This window comes from Pyrgilauda ruficollis, unplaced genomic scaffold, assembly GCF_017590135.1.
Source record: "Pyrgilauda ruficollis isolate IOZ18807 unplaced genomic scaffold, ASM1759013v1 scaffold311, whole genome shotgun sequence".
In the NCBI taxonomy this organism is placed as follows: Eukaryota; Metazoa; Chordata; class Aves; order Passeriformes; family Passeridae; genus Pyrgilauda; species Pyrgilauda ruficollis.
In genome coordinates, this window is record NW_024524501.1 from 24,053 (window position 1) to 41,280 (window position 17,228).

The 17,228-nt window shown below is 37.4% G+C and overlaps 1 long non-coding RNA gene across 1 annotated transcript in view; it reads left to right on the forward strand.

Moving 5' to 3' along the window:
• Nucleotides 1-16,916, forward strand: part of LOC121357145 — a 28,131-nt gene extending 11,215 nt beyond the window's left edge. Inside the window, exons 2-4 of the long non-coding RNA XR_005955692.1 lie at nucleotides 938-1,113; nucleotides 3,948-4,107; nucleotides 16,266-16,916. This is a non-coding gene — a long non-coding RNA (uncharacterized LOC121357145). The remainder of the gene's footprint in view (nucleotides 1-937; nucleotides 1,114-3,947; nucleotides 4,108-16,265) is intronic.
• The last annotated feature ends 312 nt before the right edge of the window (nucleotides 16,917-17,228 follow it).

The window sequence follows — 17,228 nt, forward strand, 5'->3', positions numbered from 1 at the left end:
GTGCTACTCCTGTTCTCTTGAATCATGGGCTATAAGAAAATAATGTATTGGTGTGATTACTGCAATCTAAACCCAGATAACAGAAGGGGAATGGTTTTTAGAAGCAGAAAAATTGTTACTGTGATATTCTTTAAGAATGTGGAGTGTAGAAATTCTCGTATTCGTGAATATTTCTGGGATAATTCACAATGAATGTTCTCTTAGGAAAAATAATTTCAGGTATTATCATGCAGTTGCTTGAGTACTACCCAGGAGTGTGGTGTGTCATAATCTGTCACATTCCCCCAAATAAATTTTTTAATTTAATACATAGTTCTCCCGTCCCACAAAACTAATGACAAATGTTTGGGATTATTAAAAAAAAAAACAAACTATAAATCTAGGTATAATATAAATCTTATCTTTCTGATGTCCTGGTTTGTGCTTGGTCTTTGGGCTGGGCTAATAACTGGTGTTTAGATAGCTCTGTATCTTTCAGAGATATCCCTGCAGTTTGCCATCCTGCAGATGGCAAGCTGCCATCTTTTCTGCTCCAATTATGAAACCTTTCAGTTTCCCTTTTCAGAGAGTGCTCTCTAGCCAGTTTACTTAGTTTCTGATGTTAAGAAATGTTCTATGGATGTTGTGAGCCCGTCAGCCATAGTCAAAAATTCATTACCAACTTACAAACTGAAATCTTCTGCACGGATTGTCAAACAATTTTTCTATTTTAACAACTTTTAACAGAAGATAGAGCTATAGTTGTCAGATAGGCATTTGGCACTGCTCTGGAGCTTTTCTGTATGGATAGTTAAACTCTAGTTCAGAGTTAAAAGAAAAAGATGTGTTTGCATCTAACTAGGTTTGTTACACTTGAAGTTTGTCAAACAAGTATAAGTTTAAAAAAACCCCATATCTCTAATTTTTTCACCTCTAATATTATTTTTTTCTTTTAAAGTCTAGGGACTCCATCAAATTGGATGACCTGAAGGCAGAAGTGTCCCCACGAATTTCAGCAGAAGATCTGATAGACTTGTGTGAGTTGACAGGACCTAGTCATTCCAAAACACCTGTGAAGAAAACAAAGCCCAGCAAGCCAAAGCTGCTGGTGGTGGACATCCGTAACAGCGAAGAGTATCCTTCAGATCTGAGTGATGGCCTTGCTGAGTCCTGCTTGTGCTAATTGCTTCCTCTCTGTCTGCAGGCTGGTGTGTTGGAGTGGTACATGATGGAGACAGAGGGCTCTGGTAGAGATGGAGTGGAGGTGCTGCAGATCAGGGGTTTTCAGCATGGAGGGGCCTGCTTCACGGAGCAGAGGACAAATGTATTTTTCCCTTCCCATTGTAAATTGTGGGCTTAGTGAAATCACTTTGTACCAGTAGCACAAGGGCTTTAATGTTACATTTTTCTTTAGGATAGGTTTTATCAGCAGACCTTCCCCATTTAATATTGACCAATATTTTGGAAAAGTGTGAGGATTTCCAATTAAATGGAAGAGAGATAGAGAAGAGTTGATTGATCATGTGCTGTGCCAGTCCCTCCGTGGAAAATTGATTCCTATTGAGTGCCTTCAAGCTATGGCAGGTAGTGCAACCATGCAGCCATCCTAACTTAGTTCCCCTAGTAGCTGATAATCAGAAAAGAGTTAAAGGTGTTTTGGAGCTATGTTTTCACCAGGGTCACTACCCTGTCTACACCTTTCATGTGTTCCTTTTCAAGTATACAGTTCTTTGCATAAAGAGTATTTTTTTTTAATTCTTTGAGTTTGTTTTTTTTCCTGAAATAGTGTAGTTGCAGGACTGGGAGTGTTTGCATTTTGGAAGGAGTAGTCCTTCTAAAAGATGTTTTGATATGTTTGAAGTTTATAGTAGACTGTGGACTGATACCCTAATACCCATCTGGTATTGACAGGTAGGAAGTGCCACTAAAAAGGCAGCCTGGTAGGTAGTAAAACTGCCCTTGAGTGTACTGCTTAGTATATCATTTGCAGAAGAAAATATCTGGTATGTAGAAAATTATCAAATTGTCAGCAGTTATGAATATAAATGGGAAACCATAAGAATACTGCATTTAGTGCTCTGTTCATTCTCACAGTAAGGAAACAGGCTTTGTGTTTGTCACAAAATTTCAAGAAACTAAGATAGCATCAGACTCTGTGTTTCTGTGGTGTGTGTTTTAAATATGACAGACTACTTTTAGGTGATTCAAAAATATGATCATTTTGTATATTTTGGTTTTAGTCCTTTTCACCATGTATGTCTGTCATGCTAAACTTTGCTTTCACTTTGTTTTCTTAGTGCTTTGAGAAAAGCATAAGAGGACTTCCAGCAAGTATCAAACGTGCTTCATATTTCATAATATGACCCACATGAAAGCTGAGGGATTGTTTTGTAATGAATCTCATCTTGCAGGGCCAAGACCTACCAGCACTGTTTCATTTGGCTAGCAATTCTAAGGCTTATTTCATTAGGCATGTTAGCAGATATATTGGCAGCCTTCCATTCTTGTTTTGAAAATTATAGCTGCATATTTATGGTCTCTCAGTCCATAGCACAAAAGCCTGGCCTTTTTGTTAATTGTCTTAGCAATTAGAACTTTTTTAAAGACTAGGTCATGTTTCTCTAGCTGTACTCAGTAGTTTAAGTAACTAAATTTGTCCAAAGTTATTTTCTGTCTAAGTGATGATCATTTCAGAACCTGATCGCTAGCAGTGGGAGTTATGTGGTTATAAATGGGCTTGGGGAAATGGGATTGGCACAGAGGAGTGAAGGAGGGATATAATTTTCCCATTCAAAATAGAAATAAACTGACAACGTTAATGAATGGTGCATGATCATCTTTTGTTCTTTCAAATGTTTTTATATAGCCATGCTTTTCCCATAGTATAACAATGATGATCATAAAACTGAAACTGCTACATAAATAATGAGAAACGAATGCTGCTATTACTCTGAGTCAGTTGAATCTTACCCCTATTTCAGGCAGCTCCTTTATTTAATAGAATTCTGGGATTTAATTATAAATTTAACTAGCTTTCTACAAGTACAGTAATAGAGTGACTAATCTCAATATTTGACATTGTGTATATTTTTGCAGAACTTTGCTGTTTCCCACCTCTTCAAAGCTGTTTTTGCTTATAGCTGGGGAAGGGGAATGTTCCAGACATGTATGTACAGTCTATGAAAGTAATTCAGAGTTTTGTCAAGGCCATAGTGCATATTCAAATTCATAAAAAGCTAGGTAGTAGTAGTCCAACTTAAATTTTATTTAAGAGACCTTCACATTCAATATTTGTTTATAAAGTCTCATTGAATGATCATCCTCTGAAACTGAAGGACAGCTAACTATGGTGTCTCAGAGTTGTTTGCTTTTCAATACCCTTTACACACTTGCTTTTAGTGCAGATAATATGCATGGTGCTCATTGTCTCGGAATCTGAGATCATATACATTAGAATTTCAATTTGGATCAAAATAGTAGAGGACTTGTTGGGGTTGACAGGAAGTTTGAGGACATTTCCTGATAATCCCTGTTTAGTTTTGGTTCTCATTTTAAGTGCTCCATTCTTTTTGCATAAAATGCCTCTAGAAGAGGTGCTCCAGCTGCTTATTGCTATTTGGCTCCTCTTAGCAGAGTGGAGTTGAAGTGAAATCCACAAAATTAGGTGTACTGGGGATATTGGTTCTTTAGTACTAAGTATTTCATTTAGCAGATCATTTTCTGTAGTGCTGTGCTGTGTCCTTTTTTGAACCAAACAGCTCTTTATTCTATGCTTGCTTTCATATGTAGTGTTGGAAGATTTTTCTCCATATGAGTAAACAGTAAGTGAGGTTTGTCAAAATACTGTATCACAAAAGACCAATGGTATTGTATGGTGGCAGTCAGGATGAAGAGCAGGTTCATCCTACAGCTATTCATGCTCCACAGGTTTCTCTGCCTTTCACACCTCCTTAACTGATCCTCCTAAGCTTTAACCGTGGCCACATTTCTGGCAGCATCAATGTCCCTTTTGCATCAGCATTTACTGCAGATGGGGATCTCATCCAGTGCCCAGCAACTGCCACACTTCAGAGCTTTAAAGGAAGAGTTGTGGTGATTGTGGGAAATGCAGTGAAGAACACAGCTGCTGTAAGTATATTGCTGTAATGTATGTTTTTATCCTTAGACATACATCAATAGCATGCATATGGCAGTAGTAAAATAAATGCCAGAGTCTGGAAAATTTAGATTAGAATTTTGTGTATAATGACAAGATTTGGGGTGGTGTTTTGTTTTTGCTCATTTCTGCTTCTAGACAAAGACGTTTCCCTTCAAGTGGTCCACATCTGAGAAGGCTGATGTTTTGAAATGAAATTGCTTAACATTATCTTCTTCAGCTTTAAAATCTTTATTGTTGTCATGCCAGAGAAGTGACATCAGCACTTCTAATGTACATCAGTAAGAGCTTTCAAAATTGGCTTGCATTTACTTTTTTTGGAGTTAGGAAGGACGCATAAGGTGAGCTGGATGGGGACAGATAAATTATGGAGTGCAAAGGAAATAAGATATAATTCATATTCCTACTAGTAAGAAACAATGTATTGCCCAATTTTTTAGAATAACTTGTTCCTGCAGTTGTGCTTAGTGAAGAGGAGAATGATCCTTACTGGTAACTTTTGTATGATATATTTATTGTCATTGCCTTTAGCTAGACAGGAAGAATATTCAAACTTGCCTATTCCCAATATAACAAAATACTTGATGGTGTTGAGAACTGCCAGAGTAACAAGTGAAAGTGTATAAGTATTTCTCTCACTATACTTCTCTCAGATGAAGGAAAGTTATCCTTTTTTTTTTCAGGGACACTCTTAATTATGGTTTAACTTTAGTTCACCCATTTCTTAAGCCTGTTTACACAAAGGACATGAACTGTAACCCTGATATGACAAGGAGTGCTGTGAATCATTAAAAGGTCTTCATGTCAGGAACAGCAGAAGCATCAGCCCAACACGTGGTGTTCATTTAATACCTGTAGGGAGTTGTAAGTAGATGGAGAAATCCCCTTTATAACCTGCATTTCATCATCTAGAAAATTAACTTGTGATATGTATCAGGTTTCTTAAATGGTAACAGAGATGGCGTGAAAGAGACTGTAAACCATCTCTCACGTAGTTTCAGTAATGAGTATGTAGCTTTGTGTGTGAATCCAGCTAAGTTCATTTTTTTAATGTTTCAAAATTTTTGAAATGAACATGAAATGTTTCCTTTGCTGTGCAGCTAAAGAAATCTTGCAGTGTGCTTAGTGCAAGTACTGCAGTCACATGGGAGGTGCTGGCTTATCCTCTAAACCCAGATTTTCTGCAGCCGAGACAATGTTGACCCAGAATTGTCAATATTGTAGCTTTCTATAAAGAAGAAATTCTGCTTTGTCTCTTGATTTGCTTTTAGGGTTCTTGAATTCCTATTTACTTTTTTTGGAGTTAGGAAGGACGCATAAGGTGAGCTGGATGGGGACAGATAAATTATGGAGTGCAAAGGAAATAAGATATAATTCATATTCCTACTAGTAAGAAACAATGTATTGCCCAATTTTTTAGAATAACTTGTTCCTGCAGTTGTGCTTAGTGAAGAGGAGAATGATCCTTACTGGTAACTTTTGTATGATATATTTATTGTCATTGCCTTTAGCTAGACAGGAAGAATATTCAAACTTGCCTATTCCCAATATAACAAAATACTTGATGGTGTTGAGAACTGCCAGAGTAACAAGTGAAAGTGCATAAGTATTTCTCTCAGATGAAAGTATTATACTTCTCTCAGATGAAGGAAAGTTATCCTTTTTTTTTTCAGGGACACTCTTAATTATGGTTTAACTTTAGTTCACCCATTTCTTAAGCCTGTTTACACAAAGGACATGAACTGTAACCCTGATATGACAAGGAGTGCTGTGAATCATTAAAAGGTCTTCATGTCAGGAACAGCAGAAGCATCAGCCCAACACGTGGTGTTCATTTAATACCTGTAGGGAGTTGTAAGTAGATGGAGAAATCCCCTTTATAACCTGCATTTCATCATCTAGAAAATTAACTTGTGATATGTATCAGGTTTCTTAAATGGTAACAGAGATGGCGTGAAAGAGACTGTAAACCATCTCTCACGTAGTTTCAGTAATGAGTATGTAGCTTTGTGTGTGAATCCAGCTAAGTTCATTTTTTTAATGTTTCAAAATTTTTGAAATGAACATGAAATGTTTCCTTTGCTGTGCAGCTAAAGAAATCTTGCAGTGTGCTTAGTGCAAGTACTGCAGTCACATGGGAGGTGCTGGCTTATCCTCTAAACCCAGATTTTCTGCAGCCGAGACAATGTTGACCCAGAATTGTCAATATTGTAGCTTTCTATAAAGAAGAAATTCTGCTTTGCCTCTTGATTTGCTTTTAGGGTTCTCGAATTCCTAACAAAAGAGTTTTGAGCTTTAAATAGTAACAAAACACTGGATTGACCAGTTTGACCACAAATTAATTCAATACTAAAGCCTAAATACTGGTTGGAACTCAGCAGTTCTATCACACCCTTAAAGTACATATAACACCAGCCTCAATTTGACTGTGTAGATAAAACCTTTTCTTTTGTGAGTAATTTTTTAAGGCCGGTTTCAGTTTTACTCTGCACAGCTGCACAGAACTGTCTGTCACACCCAAACTATGTAGCTCAAGGCTTGACAAGAGCAATAGTTATTACCTTTTAAATTTTACTAGGTAATCCAATCAGAGGGAAAAAATTTAGAAGTGAATGCATGGAAACGAAACCAATTTTTGTCTATGTTATAAGATGCTCAACTTTAAATATATATTTTCTAAACAGAGGTATGTATTTCCAGATGAAATGAGATGAGCCAAAAGTTGTACCTTCTGCCATAAAGAAGAATTTTTCAGGAGTGTTCACTGATATTTACTCCACTAGAAATTTGGAGATTACTATATGTTTAGTTTAACAATTTAGTTTAAATTTAGTTAAATTTATATAAGACTGAGAGGCAGGGGTAAGTGTGGAAAAACACTAATTGTTTATAGGGCTGTTTGTAATTAGAAGGTTGAATCATCCAATTGTGCTTCATATGAACAGCCTACTTGGCATTACTTTAAAATAATGTAAAAAGCAAAGTGAAGTATACTGAACAGACCTGTTGAAAAAGTATTTTCGTCCTTCATTTCTGTTTCTTTTTTTTGCATTTGATTTGGTGCCAGATTATAAAAAATTTAAATTTGAAAGAAAATGCTGTCTAGTGTTATTATATTGTGAATAGAATATGAGGTGTGAGAGGGAAAACTGAAAGCTTCACCACAGCACTGTTCCAGCAAGAGGATAAGGAAGCCAGCAGTGTCTCATAGTGCCTCTGCATCTGACAGCTCTGGTTCTGGTGGAACACTTCCTTAGTACAGAATTAAAACAGGGTAATCCTGCATGGTAAGCCATTGATGCTACTAACCTTAAAAGTTAAATTAATATATTGGCTGATATACAAGAGCCTTACTGAATGCACCATTAGCAGCATGAAGATATTGAAAAAGAGGTGTTGTGTGGTGGTGTTTGGCTCACACTTCTCTGGAGAATATTCCTTCCTTTTGTCTGCTTCTCACTTGGTGCCAACTTTTCTTCTAGGTTTTTCTGGGCACTTGTTAACAGAGCACATATTTGTTGGTCTCTGAAAACAGCAGGAAACCTCCACATAAAGGGCATTATTTTGGAGTCCATCAATCAGATGCCTTTATTTATTTATTTATCTGTATTTATATATTTTACTTTTGGATATGTTAAATGGCAGCATCTCCTAAGTGAGTTGAATGCCCCTTTCCCACCTCCATAGACAGAAAAGCACCTTGTAAATTCCATTATGGACAAAGGATCATTACAGTTGGGAATATAGTAGTTAAATGGGCAATGAGTGTTCAGCTGTAGCTTGTTCTTTAGTATAGGACAAATAACATGTCTCCTGATTTTTGTCACTTTGGAAGTCAGAGATACAGCAAGTGAAAAGGTGGATTATAGTTATGCATATGTAGAACAGGGATTATTTTGCATCTTTTTATGGAAGGGTGACCTTACTTCATCTTCCCTCCTTCAGTCAGCTTTGAGGTGCTAAGCCATTATCTGTTTCCATTTCAAACTTTTGTCTATATTACTGCAGTGTTGACTGAATTTAGAACAGGAAAAATACCTTCCTTACCTGACACTAAATCATTTTCTAGAAATTTAATTTTGACAGTGGCATACTTCTACTTCTGTCACATGGTTGTTTAATAAATGTGTTTCCCCCAGTGGTTTAATATATGAGCTTTATTGCCAGCTATAGGCTATAACAGAATAAAATATACAGGATGCTTTAATCTGTCTAATAATTAGCAACTTATTTATGTTCTGCTTGGAAGAAGACAGATAAGCTGTAAGTCAAAGCTTAAAAAAATCTGTCTTTATAACTGGGAAATAAATTCTAAATTGTAAATTCTAATTGTAACATCAATTACTTTTTGTCTAGATGAGCTATGCTGCTAAAAATATATTGTCTAGACAACTTCTGTAAGTTACTGAAGCAAAGTAGCTATTCTAGCTGCATTGCAATAGCTAATAGACAAAATATATTCATTATCTCCAAAACAAAGACCATAAGTTCTGATTTTCCATGAGATCTTTCTGACACTTTTCAAGGCAAGGGGGAGGCAGTCAAATTCAAAATTCTTTTTGTATAACATATTCTTAGCTTGGAAAAAATAATTTTTTTTTTCTATATGAAAACAGCATGTAGCATTCCCTCTCTCCCAGCACACTGTCAAAAAGGCATTTCTTCTTGCATGTGAAGACTGAGGCACATAGGTTAAAGTGTCTGATTACTACTGAATTTGTGGGATTTTATTGTCATCTTTCCCTGGCCTTTTTAAAAGCCCTTGCCAGAGAAGCAAGTCCTTGCATGATTTCTTCAGTTATAAACTTGTCTTAAAACCACAAATGCATGCCTATGAAGCTTGATAGGGTGATCTGAAGGTTAGGAATTGCATAGGATACTAAAGGACAGGTGCTTCTGAAGACAAATATATTTCTTTGGAAGGGCCTAATGAAATCTCTGAAGTGCAAGTAAACAGAAATTAGGCAATAAACTTCTGGAGATGTTTCCACTATACATCTTTTAGACTCTGTTTCCCTGTAAAAACTTTCTGCAGAAAAATGACTGGACAATTGGAATGAAAACTCTTCTCTTTGCAGGGATGGAGGGGCCCCTTATGATTCCCAGAATGGCTCTTTCATGTTTGTTTGGTTAATTCTCCCATCTGCATTCAGACTCAGAGCCTACTGGAATGATCAGAGCCTCCTTGTTGCCTTTAAAGAGGAACAGATTAAGCTTGTATTTTGAAAAGTTTGAAACATTTTAGTAAATCAGCAATAGTCCTTCTGGTGTAACTCTCCCCAATACATGGTTAAGTCTTCATTATTTTATTCTGTAAATGTAGCCCTTTTTATTATTGCAACAAGTGTAATGTATGCATGCTTTCCTTCATGGAGAGAGAGCAGCCCTGCTGCTGTTGCCAGCTCATGCTCTCCACACAGCCCGAGAGACACTTGGGTTGCCAGCCAGGAGCTGTGGTGTGCTGCTGTCACTCTGCCCCTGGCTTTGGTCAGTGAGCACTGAATGCCTCAGGTACAGCAGTGAGGACATAAATCCCTCACTGTCACAGCCAGGGGTGAAAGAGGATGGGAGAAAATGCAAGATCTTAGGGGCAGAATCCGAGTATTCCTTTTGCTCTGAAGTAAGTGCCAAGGAAAACAGGCTAATTCTAGAACTCCAAAATAGGTTCTCTTTTTTAATTTTTTACTGAGACCAATAGTAGCAGTCATTGGAAATGTTAGTTCTTATTTGATGTAGGAGTTGTTTGGCCTGTGTGCCTTGCTATGCAGAGGTTTGGATGCTTCTGGAGAAAGGAATCATGGAGTCTCTGGCTTTACCTATGAAAATATGTCTGAGGGATGCTGGCAAGTAGGATGTCAGCTCTTTTCAGTCATCTGAGAACAGGGAAGGTGGGAGAATGGTGAACCTGAATCTTGGAGTGGTGCTGTCAGGCTGTGCTTATAGTCTTTGTGCACTGCACCTCTGAAAGAGTACTCTTGTCCTTGATGGAACTTGCATGGATTAGGTTGTATCCATGTTCTTAGGGCTGCTGCATTATAACATAGAATTTTCACTGTCTTGGGCTGTTTCTCAACTCTGAGACAGAGTTTCGTGTTTCCTGGTATTCCAGTTCAGAGAATCTGAAATGGTGATAATTGAAATAGAGATGGTAATGAGCTATAAATATTTGTTATAGGTTCAGGACTTTGTGAAGGATATACCAGCCAGAATGGTGCTGGTGAATTTGGCAAATACAATATCTGTGCTACTTGTCTGGAGCAATGTTGTTTTGCATTTCTCTAAACTGTATCTGAACCAGCCTTTGAATAGGATGGACTGACTGACTGACTGACTGCTGCAGGAGGGTTGGAGTAGAAACTGGACAAAACTTGCAGTTTGGGTAGTGTTAGGAAAAAGTACTACAAATCACAGAGAAATGTTTTTCATTATCAAGTACTTCTTTGGCCATTTTTCAAGATCTAAGGCAACCCATAGACCTGGGGGGAGGTGGTAGAATCTTCCACAAAGACTCATACTTCCTTTTTTTATAACCAAGCCAGCTGTTATGTCTCTTTTCAAAATTACATATTTCTGTTCCCTAACAGCTTTTTTCTTTTCTGTTGAATGAAAAATAGAGTACTTTTCTTTCTGTATTTTCATTTCACATTCTGTTCATCTATAATGTTTGCCCTGCATTTATTTTGCTCAGTATAAATTAGCTGTGTTAGAACAGCTAAATATCTGCAACTGACTTTAATTTTCAAGTTCTCACTTTCAGCTGGGTTTTTTTTTTTAATGCATATGATTTCTAGGTGGAAAACTTAAAATACAGGTGTTTAAAATTTATCACTTGAAGAAGTCTGAGTGTTTATTCTTACTTTCATTCTCAGTAAAACTTATTCTGAAAACAGCTATTAAATACCTGTTTGTTTAGGCTTATTTTCAAATCTTAGCATGTAAGCCCTTTAAGTTACTGCTGTGTTTTTGTACTGATGGAATGACAAGTGTTCCCTTTTGGCCAGGTCTACATATAGAGAATTTTCCCTTGATCTTGTTAGAGCAGTTGGTTCTGTGTTCCACCCCTCCCACCCCCTAGTATGTGTTTGCACCACGTTGTCCTTTCTGTGTTTGTTTTTTTTAACTTTCATTCAGTTTATGGTAATACTACAACCAACAACTAGGCACAGTTTTGTTGATATGGGAGGTTTTAGGTTCCTGTCTTTTCTGTGGTGTTAAAGTGTTATTTTTGTGTAATTCTTTAATATAAGGAGTAGCTGACTAAAAATAATCTTGTGTGCTGGATCTGTGTTGTGGAATATGGAGAGTGTTGTTTAAAAAGTTGCAAACGGATCACTTTGTTGAGCTTTCAGAGGGGTGTAGGTGAGCTCTGGGACTGAAATCAGACAGCAAAATAGACTGCAATTCCTGAGAGGTTTGTGTAGCATGATTTTACAAGTGAAATCTAGAAATAATCTTGTGGAAATGAATGAATACTACAAAATTTGATTGGTATTTCTCCTCCAGCTTCTATTTTCCTTCTGACTCTTTCGGAGTATGCTGTTAATATTTATACCATGGTAACACTTGTCACAGTGATCATTTTTGGTATTCTGGTGCAGGATGTTACTCCTCCTTCCCTCCCAACGTGCCCTTTAATTACAGCCTGTCACAGGAATGTCTGGGAAAGTGAATAATGTGTACACAGCAGCCCTGATGGCTGGCCCAAAGGGTGCTGGGAGTGGGGCTGCTCCCGCTGTTGTGTTCTCACACTCTGCTGTAGACAGCCTGAAAACGTGACATGCCTGGCAGGAGACATGCAGCACTTGAAAGCTGTGCTTTTGCTGCTTGGAACAGGCTAGTAGAAACATTTTGATAAATTCTCCAATGTGCAGATCATTAAGGTTCTTGATAGTATTTAAAGCGGCAGTCCTGTTATGCTATTTATATTGAGAGCATCACCAAAGCAGGGTAAAATTTTTAATATTTGCCCAAATTTTGACATTAATTTTCTGTGATCTTGTCTGTCTCTGAAAGCCTGACTTTTTGTATCGGCAAGAAGAGTCTTAACTGACTACTTTCAAATGCAAATTGCAACTTTCTGGCTCAGTTGTGTTCATCAAGAAGGTTGTTTTATGTGGAATTGATGGATGCAATAATTAATAGAGGAATTGTGTTTCCAAAGTCTTCAACAAAGTCATCATACAGTAGTCATTAAATAAGTTTCTCACTTTTTCATCCTTTCATATGTAATATTTGCTGTGAAAGAAGCAAGAAGAATTTCAATTTGGAAATTCAGTTTAAGCATTAGATGCAACCAGGGAAAACACAGTAATTGGACTTGGGAATCTCATGTTGAGGAAAGGCCACCTGAAGCAGAAAGTAAAAAGCTTAAAGTCTTGTAGTATCCCTTGAAGCCTTTGCTCAGATAGGCACAACTCCCATTTCCCCCAACTAATCTTCTTGTCTAAATGAAAGCAGAAGCATCACACAGGAGTGTGATCCATTGGCGACGTGGGGAAAGATCTATTTCAGAAGTTATGTCAACACAAACATTTGATAAATTTGAGAAAGTTTAGTCATATAATAAAGTACAGTTTATTTCTATTTACAGAAATACATTTCTGTATAATGGAATTTAATTTTACACTACCTTTATATGCTTCAGTACATCTTTCTTTAAAATGTAGGTGCTTTACATGCTACCCATAGGCTTATCTCTTCACCATGTTATTTTCAGTCTTGGCAACACCTTTGTAAGTTGGATTATTTAGTATACTACAAACTACATATTCAGGTGCCTGTTAGTAAAGTTCTAGTTGACACTTTCTCGTTGCATTTATAAAGGAAATAGAGCCCCTGTATGCATTCCAGGATGGCAGTTTCTGCTGTAGAAAGTCTGGGGCATTCATTTAGAAGGGCACCTTGGGATTTTTTTTTCCTTCTTTTTCTTTTTTTTTTTTTTTTTTTTTTAATTTCTGTACATTTCAGATGGATCTTAGTTGCATTATCAAATCCTTCATTGTAATCATCTGGGCTTGAATTTCTTTCCCTCTTTTTTAATAAATATAAAACTAGATTGTTACATAACCCTAAAATTCCATTTTAAAAGGGGCCCTTTGGTTTTTTTTTTTCTTTTTTTTTTTTTTTTTTTTTTTTTTTTTTTTAATGCATGAGATTTTACTCTTTTTAGATCACTGATTTTTAATTTTTTCCAGCTTTTTAGGAAACATTAAATTTTTTAATCTTTATTTCTTTGATTCAGCCTACTGATATTTGGTATAACTGAAGGTGAAACTGGGGAGAAAAATCTATGTAGCTATTTCAAATAGTCCTTCCGCTCATGCCCCTCCATCAGTGCATACACCAGAAATAACACTCCCCTATATTTTGAAAACAGTGGCTTCATGGAGTGTATTTTGGCAAGGCAAGGTAGCAGGTGGTGTTGGAACATTTCAGACACATGGTGAACAAGTTCCTGTTCTTGTCTGCCGCAGACAGGCTCCTCTGTCTGGGAGAGGGTGGCACAGATATGTACCGAGGAACACAACTATAAAAAGTCAAACCTTTAATAAGGAAGACTTCTGTGCCAGTAAGAGAATATTTCTAAGTCTATGCTTTACCAAAAGTTACTATTTCTACTTCCAGTGGAAAAAAGGGGGTAAGGCAGAAGGTAAAATAGGAATGCCTTTAATCAGCTCAAGTCCTCTTGCCATGTGACTTAAACCTGTCTTTTATGCAGTGTCTGGGCAGATGTATGAGCAGAGCTCTTGGAGGCTGATATTGGGACTTGGATGGCAACTCTCAGCTTATGTCAATGTGCCTCTCAACCCCTGACTCACAGCTAATTCCCACAGTAGTGAGATACAGCACATTCCCTGCTCAGTGGTTTTTCCTTGGCTGGGTGTTCAGCTGCAATATTTTGAACTGTATTTGCAGAATTTCTCACTGAAACTATACAGACAACAGCAAACAGTTCTGTGACAACTTAAAAAAAAAAAAAAAAAAAAAAAAGCTCATCTTATGGTATATCATCTTGTGCTTTCTGCCATCATTGCCCAGATTTTGCAGTGCTTCCTTCCCAGAGACCCTGCAAAAAGCAACAAATTCCTCACTATAAGGTTTTAAAGTAACCTGGTCATATGCAGTGAAGAAAATGTATTTTTAGACATACCTTGGTTACTAAAGCAGTTCTGAAATACAGTGGGACACAGGCCTTAATGCTCAAACCCCAGGTACAAGGAATTTGTTTGTGTATTTTCTTTTAAGGTTATATTGAATGGTAGTTATATTAGGGTTAGGGCATTCAAAACACTTGGAGCAGGGTTTACAGTTTATTGTCAGCATTTAAAAATTATCAGTAGTCAGAGAGTGGAACATCTCTGTTGACACATGGACCATTGTACTCAGGAAATAACGTGCTGCTTCCTGCCAGCCTGAAGGCTTGTTGCCATTTTTCATTTCTGCTGGCTCTGAGCAGCGTTGGTGTCTAAGACACAGCACTGTCCATTAGTCACAGGTGGAGAGCACTGTGAGGTGACAGGTATGTCCTTGTGAAGTAGAGATATCTGGTAGGAGTATTTCACTGGGAATATAAACTATTTTTGTAGTTCATGGTGTGCACAGCTGAGTGCTCTCTTTGTCTGTACTTTACTGCACAGCACATCTTTATGGACTGTGATTATAGCAAGAGGTATTTGGGCTCTCCTACTGATGTCGCTGTGCATATTACACCACCTGTGCAGCCAAGAGCCTTTCCAAAAGCATGGCATTTACTTTGCTTATGAAAGCTGGCATCCACATATGGTGGATGTTTGCTGTCAGCTGCTTTGATTGCTTGATTGCAGGAATTTTTTTATTTGATTCTTTGACTCCTGTACTGAATAACCCAAACTGATGGAGAAAGAGATGGTTGAACTTTGTGTCTTCCGTAGGCAACCTCCTGAAATAAATGTAACAGCCAAAATGTTGACAGGTGATCTTGTAGTATATCTAGTTGTGCCTCAGCACTGTTATGCTGTAATAGGTAATTAGGAGGAAAGTAAATAAAAAAGAAATCCCATGTATTGAGTTTGATTGGGGTGCCCAGAGCTGTTCTTGAGTCGGTAATTTAGTTGTTTGTGCAAAGTCAGAGACCTGGACATCACACTTGCACATGTTCTCAAATAGCATCATTAATTAGTTTAAAGAGTCAAAAAGGGAATTATGAATGTTTTGCATAGCCCATTGGAAGCACTCAGTGATTTTACAAATTGTACTGATTAGACAACCAATTTTAAAGAAACAGTCTCAAAGACTCAGATGGCAGAGCAATCTCTCACAGCTATTGGAAATTAGGTAAAACTACTAGTTTCTCACTGATTAGTCCATTTTGGTGCTTGCTTTTAATGCATTGTAGTCAGTGTATAGAAGCCAAGTTTGACATGTAATGCAGAAAGTATTGCTTGGATTTTGGTATTCTGAAACACAATTTTGATTTAGTACTCATACTTATTTTGATATACAAAATATCTTTGTCAGTGCAATTATGTTTCACAGAGTTCCTATGTGGAAAGCGGCAATTGCTGTGTTTGGTTTATGGTGGCATGAACTGCTTGAGGAGAGAGGCTTTCCATGGTGGGGGGGATACCTGCTCATACTATTGAACCTGCCTGTGGCACACTGGTGGGAGCAGGGGAGATTAGAGATGGTAGTCCCCAAATTCATATCTGACATCTGTGAGATCAGGTCACATCACACAAGTTTGACAGGTAAGCAAATGACTTTCCCCTTAAACTGTGATGCTTGTACACTTGGGAAGCTGCAGAAAAGAGCTGGGAGTTAGATTAATGCACAGAAAAATATTTGTTAGTTCATGCTTTGAGAAAGGCTCCAGTGATTGCCCTGAGATTAAAACATCCTTTTAGAATAAGGTAAAAACCTGCATAAGCAGAGATAAATAAAGTTCATTGTTATTAGTGTGACACTTTCAGGACCACAAATTCATCCCAACTGTTTTAACACACTGGCCTGGGTTCCTGTGCTGGACTTGTTGGTGCAAAAAAAGAACTTCCCAGGGTCTGATGTTTTTTTTTTTAATTTACCTTACATAACAGAAAGTTATTGTCACCTAATGACTATGATATGCAGTGGGCTAATGATCTGTCTGTTTCAGTTTGCAGCTCATTTAGTGAAAAGCAAGTACCCAAGGGTCTGCATCCTTGATGGAGGAATCAACAAGATCAAGCCCACTGGTCTCCTCACTGTTCCCTCTCCACAAATCTAAGTGACTGAAACATTCAGGACAATCTGTCTCAAGAGGAAAGTCCTACCTACAACAGAGATATCCTGAACCTAAAGGGCATTATGGCATCTTCACAAGCTATCCTGGTGATCAGTGTCTTATCCTGCAGCTGTAGAGCCCAGGAGTTTTGGGTTTGTTCTTTAACAGAGGGCTTCAGTTGGAATTGATCAAAACTGAAGTTCTAAGCTTTCCAAGAAACCTCTTTCAGCACTGATGCAGTGCAGAAGTGCTTGGGCAAGTCTGAACACAGAGAGAGGAAATTACCTGGCTTTTGGTGTCTTACATTTCTGTGAACAAAATTAACTGGCACTTGATGGCTCTAAGGTGCACTTCGATTATTTGAGAAAGTATTTTACTGTGAATATTGAAAGTAGCAAAATGAAAATGTACCATGTATATTGTGTGAAAAAGTGTGTTCCCTAATATTTGAAAATTAATTGCTGTATCTTCTGACTTGCTTTATTTCTGAAGAAAGTGGTTTTTTCATCCGGTTTGGAAATAAAGATGTGTCCCACATTGAAAGTCACTGTAAGAGCACCTGCTGATTCAATCCAAAATCTCTCACAAGATGGAAAATTTCTTGTAGTTTGTGGTGAATTTAACAATCTATTTCTATAATCATATCAAATCTAACAATTTCTGGAACAATTACAGCTACCAGAAAGGTGGGCTTTCAACAATACTGTGTCTTAAGAGTATAAATCATTTATTCCTAAAATAATAGTGTGCTTCCATTTTAGAATCTCATGCCTTGGAGGGAAACATTGCAATTTTAATTTTCATGTGAAAACATTCTGGAATTATCACACTTGTATGAATTGGAACTTGAGAGTT